General features: G+C 44.7%; 1 protein-coding gene across 6 annotated transcripts in view; it reads left to right on the forward strand.

The window, feature by feature from the left end:
* RBPMS (RNA binding protein, mRNA processing factor) overlaps window positions 1-12,555 on the forward strand; it is a 172,315-nt gene that overhangs the window by 96,328 nt on the left and 63,432 nt on the right. The gene's annotated exons all lie outside the window — the stretch shown is intronic.

Genomic DNA, 12,555 nt, shown 5'->3' on the forward strand with positions numbered 1-12,555 from the left:
CCTTATTTAGGGAAAGTATGAAATATGGTTTACATACGACAGCTTCTTCTCAATTACTCATTCCTTGTCGAATCCCACGTACCTAAGTTTCAACACCGTGGAAACGGAACAACACCCTCCCTTATTTTCGAATGATAATGTAGTCTTTGTCAGATAAATAGCTTTACAGCACTGTAATATTACACGTTCACGCAATTATGGGAATCGGAAAATTGAATTCTGGGACACCTGGGTGACTCGGTTGGGTGTCTGCCTTCGTGGGTCACCATCCCAGGGTCCTGGGATCAAGCCCTCATTGGGGGGGGATGTCCTTGCTCAGCAGGGAGCCTGCTTCTCCCTCTTCCCACCCATATTCCTGCTTGCTCTCTCTTTGTCTCTCGCAAGAATAAAATCTTTAGGGGCGCCTGGGTGGCTCAGTGGGTTAAAACCTCTGCCTTGGGCTCCAGTCATAACCTCAGGGTCCTGAGATCGAGCCCCATATTGGACTGTCTGCTCAGCGGGGAGCTTGCTTCTCCCTTTCTCTCTGCCTACTTGTGATCTCTGTCTGTAAATAAATAAAACCTTAAAAAAAAAAAAAGTGAATTCTGGATTCTCCCAGTCAGTTGTGTATTTAGGTGGATTACTTTGTGGATGTTAATTTCTCCGTCTCTATGGAGGAAGTTGCTGGCCTTCTGAGCGAGACCGTATTGCTGTAGTGTCAGACTGCGCTTGTAGCAGGACTCGAACATCCTTGCCTGCTGTCCACTGAATGCCGGTGTGGTCTCAAGTCCTGTAACAGCCCCAAACACCCTCACGCATTTCCAGATATCCCTAAGGAGTTGGCGTGGTTGGGGGACACGGCCAGTGAGGAATGCTACCATGAAAAACTGCTAGGTTAGGTGGTCCCAAAAATTAAGTCCTAAAATTCTGTGAATTTCATGCTTTATTTTGCTCTCTCTCTATGACTTACTGACTTACTGTCAGAGAACCTGACCTAGACCTCTGCCAGCAATGTGCTTCCGTGATCTTTATTTAGATAAGTTAGGGTGGGGTTTGTTTTTTTTTTTTAAGATTTTATTTATTTATTTATTTGTCAGAAAGAGAGCACACAAACAGGCAGAGAGGCAGGCAGAGGTGGAGAGAGAGGCAGGCTCCCTGCTGAGCAAGGAGCCCAATGCAGGACTCCATTCCAGGACTTCGGGATCATGACCTGAGCCAAAGGCAGCGGCTTAACCCACTGAGCCACAGGCATCCCTTGTTGCCTTTTTTTTTTTTTTTTTAAAGTTTTATAAATGGTAATAGAAAACTTTTACACTTAATAAGTGGTAGGAAATTTTTACTCATTTGTTTTCAGAAATGGCACATTGAGGGGCGCCTGTGTGGCTCAGTGGGTTAAAGCCTCTGCCTTCAGCTCAGGTCATGGCCCCAGGGTCCTGGGATTGAGCCCCACATCGGGCTCTCTGCTCAGCAGGGAGCCTGCTTCCCCCTCTCTTTCTGCCTGCCAGAGCTCTGCCTGCTTGTGATCTCTGTCTGTCAAATGGGTGAATAAAATCTTAAAAAGAAAAAAAAATGGCGCGTTGGAACAAGTTTTTGAAATTGTGTTGATTCCGGCCACCCCCTCCACTCCCCCCCCCCCCCAACCAGGTCCCTTATCTCCTTTCTTTCAATCTTTTCTGTTTATAACATGTAGCTCTTCCTTTAACTTCCTTCCACACTTTTGTTTCTGAGCCTCATCTCCACCAGAACAGATTACCCAGATGCATGTTTCTTTTTGGCTTGTCTTGAGTCATTGTAAGGTTCCAACTAAATGTAGCAATTGTTTTCAGACTCCTAGGGAAACTTTTGCATGTACCTTGCCTAGAGTCTGTTTCTAATTGAATATTTTATGCTGCCTGTGAAAGAGAAAGCTGACAATTCTCAGAAAGCTGTAAATAAATCTTGGTCCCCTCAGACTTGAGAGTATCTCCGAAGTATGTATTTACCTCCTCCTTTCTGATGGGAATGACATGTCTATCAGTAATTTTCCAAAAACCATTTGTATTTCTAACTTTTGTTTTTAACTTCTAGAAGGTAAAAGTTAATTCTTTCAACTTCATTTTTTATATGTTGAAAGATTTGCTGTCCCCAGGTTATTTCCTTCCCGTAGCCAAAATGCTCTTTTTAAATTGGAGGACTTGATTCCTAGCCCTCTTCATAAAATGTTTTAAAATACAACAGCAGAGAGAAATGTGAATCAAAACCACAATGAGATACCATATCATGCTGAGATAATAAAGGCAATCACAAGTGTTGGCGAGGATGTGAAAAAATTGGTAGTAGGATTGAATTGGTATATCCATGTTGGAGAAGAGTTTTACAGTTCTTCAAAGAAGTTGACATAGGGTTCAATAGTTGCACTCCTATAGAGTTGTGTCCACACAAAAAATTGACACAAGTTTTTGCCGCCAAAAAAGAGTGGAAACGACCATGAACTGAGGAAAGGGGAAACAAAATAGGATGTATTTGTACAATGGATTATTATTTGTCAATAAAAAGCAGTGAGGGTCTCCTATGTGGTATAATATAGATGAACTTTGAAAACGTTATTATGGATGAAAAAAGCCAGTCACAAAGGACCATGTATTGTATGATTCCATTTATAGGAAGTATCCAGAATAAATAGGCATGGAGACTGCAAGCAGATTATTGGTTTGAGGGGTAAGTTGAAGATGGGGAGAGGGAGGAATGAGAGGCTACTGCTGGATACAGAATTTCTTTAGAGGGCTATGAAAGTGTATTAAGCTCTATAGTGGTGATGGTTGTATAACCCAGTGACTATATGAAAACTCACTGAATTGAGCCCAAAAGGGTGAATTTTAGGATATGTAAATTATATTTCATAAAGCTGTTAAAAAAATAGCTTATGGTATTCTAGCAACTTTAAGGATAACATTTAATTTTGAGGTAAGCCAACATAAAATAAATAGAAACCAAAGTCATACATAGATTTTTAATATTTGGTCATTTAGCAAGAAAGGACCTAAATGTATTTTTGTGGCTGGATAGTATAACATGAAGCTCCCTCCAACCACTAAATCTCTTGGCCGTATCTTTCCCCACATACTACGACTGGAAATCTGTCGAGTGCAGCATATATAGGTAATAATCGTTCTCTTTTATTTACGAACTTGTTCTAGTCAGCAGCAGGGGAGAGAACTGATTTATCAGCGTGTCTTGTCTGCTGTAGCAGAGGCAACTGGTGTTGGAGCACTAAGTCTCTTACAGAAAAAGCTAAGAGGTTGCTGAGGAAATGGATAGCTGTTGACTAAAACGCAGCCAGGGTTGTGATCACAGGACCTAAGTATGTTAAGTGCTTTACAAAGCCTGTGTGCTGTCAGCAGAGTAGGTCAGTCTCTTTACTTACTCCTGAGAATTGAACGAGTTCTTCCTTCCCCAAAGATACTGTTTAATGTACCACTTTTTACAGAAATGAGCGATGTTGCTTCAACTTTTGTGTCTGATCCTTGAAAATTTAGAAGGAAGTCAGCGCTCCCCGTCTCCACCCTTCCCCACTGCCTCCTGCCTCAGTCCCACCATACTGATTTCTTCTGCCTTGTGGGATAATCATCTCTGCCTTCAAAAAGAGAAAGAAAAGCATTAAAGTTTTAACTGAGGGGATACCTGGGTGCCTCAGTGGGTTAAGCCACTGCCTTCGGCTCAGGTCATGATCTCAGGGTCCTGGGATCGAGCCCCGCATCAGGCTCTCTGCTCAGCAGGGAGCCTGCTCCCCCCTCCCCCCCGCCTGCCTCTCTGCCTACTTGTGATCTCTGTCAAATAAAAAATTTTAAAAATCTTAAAAAAAAAAAAAAAGTTGTAACTTAGGGCACCTGGGTGGCTCAGTCGTTAAGCGTCTGCCTTCAGCTTAGGTCGTGATCCTACAGTTCTGGGGTCGAGCCCCGTGTGGGGCTCCCTGCTCTGAGGGGAGTCTGCTTCTCCCTCTCCTGCTGCTTGTGTTCCCTCTCTCCCTGTCTGTCAAATGAAATCAAATCTTAAAAAAAAGTTAAGACTCCGTCAGTGGTGAGAGAGGCCAGCAGTGGACACCAGGCAGATCAGCTGCCACCTGGTGGAGCTCTGAGTCTTCGAGTTTGTTAGAGCAGGTTGTGAAGTCGCCCCGGAGATGTATTGGGGGGGTCTCTGCTTGGGTGAACCTGAAGAGGCACGTCAGAACTCCCGGCTCTCGAAAGATCTGCAGTTTAGTACCAGAAACTGAGATAAGGAGGGAGGTGTGGAGTGTAGAGAAGACAAGATCCAGGTACCGAGATTAGATTAGAAGAGGTCAGAGAGTGGTCACTCCTGAGCTTGACCTTGACTTGAGCTCCTTTCCTGAGGTTTCTCATTTCCTGCAGACAGGATGGTTTCATTGACTTCATTTGTAAAGGTTAGAAGATTCCCAAGGCTAAGGAAGAACTGAGCAGATTATTACAAAAGAAAATGGATTTTTATACGCGGAGGTTTTATTGTACTACATGTACGGTTTCTGGTGACAGATTCCTCTCCTTCTGTATTAGAAAGTCGGAATGAATTGGTTAAAACGTACAACTTAAAGGGCATTTGTTTCTCCTCTTCAGCTTAGACACCTGGCTAGGCAGGGTTTTCTGGATGCCCCACATTCCTTTCAAGCAGCAGTGGGTTTTCGGTTGGATTTGGGGATGGAGGAAAGGGTCAGTAAAAAGCTTATTAGAATCAGCCAGGAAATGCTTTCAGCAATTGCAGTGGAGTCTTAGGGAATGGCTGCCACCTTACTACTTTTCTTTGACCCCAAAAAAAGGGGGCGACAGTTTCGTCTGACCCAGGACATCCAGTACAGATCAGATCGGCTGGATTACTGGATCGGAAAGGAGTGTGTGTGAAATGCCTAGAAGATTCTGGTAGGAAACGACCTTTTTTTCGAAAAGAACTGGGTAGCTTACTGGGTAGCTTGACTGTCTCCCAGAGAAGGGCAGAGTCCACTGACCATGGAATGAGCAGTAGAGGTAGCCTGTTACTTTCCACTGGTTTCCTATCCTTCACCAAATGGAATAATCCTAAACATTTGAATTTGCTGGTATTGGGCTTTGTAAAGGCTTTCAGCGTGGGACTTGAACTGGGAGAAACCAGGCATCCAGAACAAGTCAGCCTGGACAAATGCTCCCTCCCCTCCCTTCAGGCCATGAACTTCAGGGACCCTTTATAAAAGCGGTGTTTTTTTACAGCAGATTAAGCTCCAGTTGTCTCTCCCTTGCCCTTCTCTCTCCCCCGTGTAAAAAACAGTCCAACATACTGTAGTTAGAAGTTGAAAATTAAATAAAAATTAGCTACAACAAATTCGATCAGAAATGTTGGGTTAGATGCTTCCTTTTAAAGGTTCAGGATCTTAGGACATCCCAGCAGGTGGCAAGGGGGTGCCAAAATTCTAGGTCCTCAACTTTTTAGTCCCCAGACATAAAATTGGTGAACGGGTTGTTGAATCAACTTTTAACTTTTTAAGTGGTAAAACAGTCTTCCCTTCTATGAATACATAAAGGCAAGGATGGGGAGAGACCCAAGCGGAATACAAAGCAAAAGGACTGAGTCAGACTGGGTTTCCAATGAGTAATACAGCCACACTGAAGTGGGGGCAGGAGACCGAAGGCGAGTAGTTCTTGAATATACATACCCGCTGTATACTTTCAGGCTAAAAAGTCAAAAAGAACTGTAAATATTGAACTTGAGTTAGCGAGTTTGTTTTTACATTGATACTGTTGCAGGATTTCTGAAACGACTTAGTACACCGTCCTGGACTGAGCAAATACATAAATGTATAGTGCAGAGAAGGAGTTAGAAACGTGGAGAGGGGAGACTAGAATTAACCCAGTGGTGTGAGGTTGGAATTGGAGCTGTCAGTACAGACTTGTGTTTTTGTTGTTTGAAGATTTTATTTATTTGACAGAGATCGATCACAGGTAGGCAGAGAGGCAGGCAGAGAGAGAAGTGGGGGAAGCAGGCTCCCCGCCGAGCAGAGAGCCCAATGCAGGCCTCGATCCCTGGACCTGAGACCATGACCTGAGCCGAAGGCAGAGGCTTAACGCACTGAGCCACCCAGGCACCCCAGTGTTTTTAATATATCTAAATAGATGTAGAGAAATAGATAAGGATGTGAAAGTATTTGTGTGCGTGTATATACAGACCTGGAATGATCTGATTACCGAGACAAATAGTAATTCTAAATCATCAAGTCCAAGAAGCTATGAATCAGTACTGATAATATGAGTGAACAAATGAATAGACAACTGAATAAGCGGTAGATGGGGCAGAAAGGTAAGCTTTTCCTTAGAGGAGAAAAAAATACAGACGGAATGATGAGAGTAGCAAATCAGCATTTGACAATTGCAATGGTAGTGATTGCTTCAGGCAAGAATCAATAGATGTTAAAATTGGTGAAAGCTTAATGAGAAACAGGATATTTATATAGTCTCTTAAGTATCTCCCTAGGAGATCTTTAATTAGGAGATCTATTTTTTTAATTAAAAAAAATAACCTTATAGTGGAAAAACTTGGCAAGTGATCAAAGTTGTCACTAGTAATGGGACAAAAATGACATCATGTGCCTCCTGATTTGGTACACTGAGAATGACACATCTTTTCTGTGATACTCCTGCCAAAAATGCATAACCTGAATCTAATAAAAAAAACAAATCAGATAAACCCAAATTGAGGGACATTCTTCAAAATAGCCTGTACTCCCAAAAAAAATGTCAAGGTCACAGAAGACAAGGACAGAGGAAGATGTCCGTGGAGACTAAAGAGATGAGAGCGAAGTGCTCTGTATGACTCTGGAGTAGATCCTCGATCAGGGAAACAGATGTCTTGGCTTGTGGGAAATCAAACCGTAAAGGGTAAAGGGGCATTGTGCTTCATCATCTTCTTACGCAGGTCAGGCAGGAAAAAGTGGGGAGGGGGGGGCTGGGCTGAGGGCATATACGAGTTGTATGTACTGCGTTTGCAGCTTTTCTTTAAATCAGAAGTTCCTTCAAAATACCTTTTTAAAAACTGAACAGAAACCACTAATGCAGCTGGTAGAGGGCTCTGCTCTAGGATGTCTTCTCCTCTTCTGTTCCGCCTCTGCTAGCACCTGCTAGGAACCCTCGCCTGCCAGCGTTCCTCCTTCCCCCTTTTTAATCAGATTTTATAAATTCTAACTTTTCAGAAACACAATACAAACTATTCAAAACACAAGTGCTCTCCCCCTCCCCACAAAGCACCCCCAAAGTTACCACTCTTAGCAGGTCAGTCGGTCCCACTGTGAACATTCCGGGGCTCACACAGATCGTGTTCACGTCCAAGTCTATATGGTCTCCTCTCCCTGCCGGACTACTGAACACTGTTGTTCTTCTTAACCTTGTGCTGCACTGGGGCGGGGGGGGGGCTGTAGCTTCGCCTCATTCTTTACCAGTATTTTCTCTAAATGAATGCTTTCATTGTCCCTAAAACTAGTTCTCCAGGACTGACAAACCGACCTGCTTTTATTGTGAAGACACGGGGGGAAGCTGCTTGCTCTCAGGTTTGAAGAATGTACCAAGTAAGCCTTCATCAGGCATCAGGACAGCTCGGAAGACCTCAGTGACAGGGACTGGGAGACATTTCCTATAGTGGGAGACTGTCAAGGGGACTTATTGCCCGTCACCTCCATTTTCTGTCACTGATACTCAAGGTTGAAATCCTCAGAATAAAAAACATGTTTGGTCATTTAGGGCAGCCCCTGTCCCTTGACTAGCCAGAGCTGTTGCTAGGAAAGTAAGGGCTCAGAAGGCGGACCCCGACCTCTGGGTGCCCTCCTGTAGAAGAGGAACCACCCCAAACACCTTCTCTTTCCAGATCTGCTCTGACTGCTTCACGTCTTGTCTGTTCCGTGTCGGCTTTCAGCCCTGCTGTGCTGGCACTATCGGAACTGTCCTCCACGACGGTGAATCTCGAATAGCCCCGTGCAGGCAGAACCAGCGTCAGCTTGGGAACTTGTTAGAAATGCCGATTCTCAGGTGCCCTCGTAGACCTACTGAATCAGAGACTCGGGAGGTGGGGTGCTCAGCACTCCGTATTCGGGAAGTCAACGAGATGATTCTGATGCCTGCGAACACTTTGAAAATCATGGCTCTCCTAAATCTGATCATATTGTTTATCCAGTTTAAAAAGTTGGAATAGCTCTGCCATGCCACATACTCCAGGGTCCTTCCTCGTGGCGTGAACGGCCCTGTGATCTCCCCGCAGCCGGCTGCTGCAGTCCTTTCCCCACCTCCCCTGCACGCTGGGCGCCACATGCACCCTCCCCCTGCTGTGCATCCTGTCACATGCAGCTCTGCTGAGCCCCTTCCTGGACTGCCACCTGGTCAGTTTCTGCCCTTTCATCACTTCCTCTGCACCCCCACCCGTCCCCCATCTCCCCCACTCTGCCGTTCCCAGTCACTTTCTGCCATGGCTGTGTTTCTCACGAGACCCCAGGGTCATGACCTGAGCCGAAGGCAGATGCTTAACCAGCTGAGCCACCCAGGCGCCCCCCCCCTTTTAACTTTCTGTCCTGCAACTTGAGGCATACCAGGAAGTAATTAACCCATCACCAGAATTTACCAACTTAACATTTTGCCACATTGGCTTCATTTTACTTTTTTCTAATTAATTTAACGTAAATACATGCTGTCGTATTGTGGTATTTTGTCATTGCAGTCTTTGTATTTTAGTACTAAAAGCTAAAGACATTTTCCTAAATTACCATAATCTCACACCTAATAAAATTGAGAGTTCCCAAATATCACCTATGCTTGTATTCTGTATTTGGTTTTCTCCATTTTTCCACAAAAGGTCTTTTATATCTGGCTTGTTTTCTCAAGGACCACACATTGCATATGAAGGTAAGCCCGTAAGGATATTTTAATCATTGTAGAATAGCCCTTTTCCTCCCTCCCCTCCCCCATTATTCAGTGAATAAACTAGTAATCTTTATTCCTACTCATGTGGGATAACATTAATCCAAGACTAGTGATATTACTAAGGAGTTGGAATGATGTTGTACCTTTATGTTCAGAATGGTTTAGTCTCATAGGGTCCCAAAACCTTGCTTTCAGCTACTAAATCATTCCAGGACCAGCCAGAATGCACCAGAAGCCAGTGTCACAAGTACCGAAGAAACTGGAGAGCTCCCTGGGATCTGGGCTTCGCATAATAGCTTCTCCATCTTCTCTTACAAAGTCTCTGGAGGAGCTAGAATTCGTTTACCAGTGACTCTGGATCTCTGTGGGCTTCAGTCCTCAGGATTTGGTCATTCTACCTTGCCCATTTTCTTGTGTTTCATTCTTTGACTAGCTCTTTCCTTATCCCTTTAGGACTCAAGGTTTTGATAGAGCTTTTGAGCTGTAAGATGGCATTTTTAAGCCAACTAACTTAGAAAGTTAATTCAGTATCAGTAGGATACAAATTTGCACTTGGAGGTTTAAGCCCACAGTTCAGAAAAATCTCTTTTAACCTTTATTTACAAATACTTCTTAAGCTTTGTTTACATTTAAGAGAAAGGGGGAAAGAGTGTTATGTTGTTGGAGTGTTTGTGTGTGTGTGTGTATGTGTGGTGGTGGTGTTGTTTTAAATTTCTTCAGCAGAGTCCTGAATGCAGTAACTGAGTTTAAAGCATAGTAGTAAATGCAGAGCCCGAATTTTCCTTAGGAGTTGCTAGTTGTTCTTACTAGCTTTTGAGACTGAATTATTAGGGCTTCCAGTGATTATAATCCCAGGCCATGCACCAGTGGAGTAAGACTGCTCCTGTGGGTCGAGTCCCTGTGATGTGGGGGAGTGGGTGGGGTTGGAGCCGGGGCTCGTGGGAAAGGGGACATTACGCGCAGGACGCCACAGAAGGTTCAGAAAAAGTACTGGGCAGCATTTTAGACACTTGCCCAGGAAAGACCGTGTTAGCATGTTGGCAAGACTCGCTGGGCCGGCCGTAACAAAACACGATGGACTGCGGAGGTTCAAACAGCAGACGGTTGATTCTCTCGGTTCTGGAGGCGAGAAAGTCCAGGATCACGTTACCGTCAGAGTCCAGATCTAGTGCAAACCCTCTGGCTTGCTTGCAGTCCTCACAGACCGCCCAGGTGGCCTTTCGTTGGTGTGTGCTGTTGGGGAGCCATCCTGGTGTCTCCGCCTCCTCATATGAGTGTTTACTAATCCCCTTTTAGCAGATTTAGACCCCACCTGCAGATACCATCACTTTGGGGGTTAGGGCTTCAATATAGGAATTTGGGGAGGACTTAAACATTCCGTCCCTGACACCAAAGCATATGATTTGAAACTGCCCTGGTAGACTCTTAGGACTCCTAGACTGTGAAGGTACGTTGTTGTGTCCCCACGATCTTCACACCTCCCGGAGCCTGCTCTCGGAGGGCTTTCCGTCTTGGTAGATCAGTGGGAACCTGTATCGGTTTGGGGAGTATGTTTCAGGCCCCCTTGAAGAGAGGCTGTTGGCTGTCCTTGTAGCCTAGTCAGGCCGATTAGGTTGCTTCTAAGTAACTGTATTCTCAGATTGACATCACGCTGTTAGCCAGAAACTGTAAATAAGTTACCGTTTACAGGTGTAAGAGGAGGGTTTCCCTTCATTGAAGAGTTCTGGGGAGTTATAGGCAAAAAGGGAAGAAGTTGATTTTGAAAGGCACAGAGTTCGCCCTTGATGTGGCAGTAATCTTCTCCTGACAGGGTTTAATGTGAAGTCACTCTGGCCAGAGAATAATCGTATTAGGGCTTTAATTAAAAGCACAAGGTGTTGGGTTGGTTTTTTGGTGTGTTTTGTGTGTTTTCATATATTTTTTTTAATGTTTCCTTATCTATCTTCCTCTTATTTTCCCCTTCCATTTCCATGTTCTCCCGAGCCCTGCTCCCCTCTCCCCCTCTTCATCATCCTTTAACATTTAGAATGTTTTTGGCTTGGCTGATCCCTCTGGATAGGAAGTGAGCCGAGCAGGATATTGATTACCAAATATGGTATTGCTGCTAAAGATGTTAGAGGAATGCGGCTTGTATTCTAAGCCTCCGGCCTCTGAATAAGCTGCCAAACAAATTAGGTCATTTTAACTTCTGAGCTTGCTTTTTTTTTTTTTTTTTTGTTAAAATAAGGAGCTGGAACTCTGATTTGGAACATGATGGCATTGTTACTTGAGCTCATACAGGGAGGAGGGATATGAAGAGGGGCTTGGGAATGGGGGAGACTCAATTCAGCATGTCTTAGGACACAAGCCACCAGTCCAGGCGGCGTAAGATGCAAGCATGTTGTGCAGAGCTTCTGTTGACTCTGGGATGCAGAATTCAGATGTGCCGCCTCATTGCCTCCTTGTTGTCCAGGCTAGAAGCTCCAGAGGACCACTGGCCGGTCCCAGGATGCTCTTCTCAGGCTATAGGGGCCCTGACCACAGTGACCAAGGTGACGTGGGCTCAGGTTTAGGAAAGTTCCTTCTTTACAGGAAGGTTGGTGGAGTTGACCGCCAAGGAGGACACCCTGAAATTGATGGCAGATCGTTACTGTGTGAGCTCCTGGGGTGTCTTGTGAATACTTGAGTCCTTCCACAGCATCCCCTTACATGATAGCCGGGGACTGACTGCATTAGTCTCCCAGCGAAGACGACGCTCGCTCTTCGGGTCCGTATTTGGCAATATTTATTCTGTTGTGATATTAGCTTTGATACAGTGAAATACTTCAGAACGCTGCTTTGTTTCTCTTCCTCATAGACGTCTTTGGCAAGATAATACTGAGGTTTCCTAAGTTGAAACAAAAGCTGAGACCATTTGGGGAGAGAAGTTCTTTTTACACTTATAACTGGCTCCCCCCTTTTCACTTCTTGTTGTCAGTTAGGGCTGTGCAAAGCGGGTTCCCTCTCTTTCTGCCCACCCCTGTTTGCCACCTTCAGTTGGTTTCTTCTCAGAATGGATAAATCAGGCTCCCAGAGACATTCCACCCACCCCAGGATGTCTGTAGGTCAGGGCTCCACGGCTTTTGTTGTACCTCCCGGAACACGTGTCTTTCCTCCTCCGCCCATATTTCTCGTTTTGCTTCTACCATCCAGTCACAGGCTCTTCTTCCCAGCTTTGGAGCTGAGCCGGTGAAGTTCAGAGTTGTTCATCCTGGTGTACATAGAGATTCTTACTGATTTCTGATGGAAATTGCTTTGACTATTTTTCAAGCTATTTAAGTAGAAAGGGGACTTTGGGGCCCATAGGCTCACATGTGCACTAAATGGAAAAGCCGTATTCATAGGATACATCTTTTCAGAACTCTACCCCCTTCTAGACATACAGACATACATGGGACCTGAGCCTGTTTCAGATGTACATTTATGCAGTCTACGGAGATGTCTTTTTGTTACTGTTATTGGACACCATAACACTGGAAAATAGATATGATATTATTCATTATACTTAGTGATGGAGGCATTCCCTTTTTTTTTTTTTTTAAGATTTTATTTCAGAGGGCAAGCACGAGGGGGTAGGGGCGGAGGGACAGAGGGAGAGGGAGAGGGAGACTCCCCGCTGAGCATGGAGCCAGACTCTGGG

Source organism: Neovison vison, chromosome 11, assembly GCF_020171115.1.
Source record: "Neovison vison isolate M4711 chromosome 11, ASM_NN_V1, whole genome shotgun sequence".
NCBI classification, from domain to species: domain Eukaryota; kingdom Metazoa; phylum Chordata; class Mammalia; order Carnivora; family Mustelidae; genus Neogale; species Neogale vison.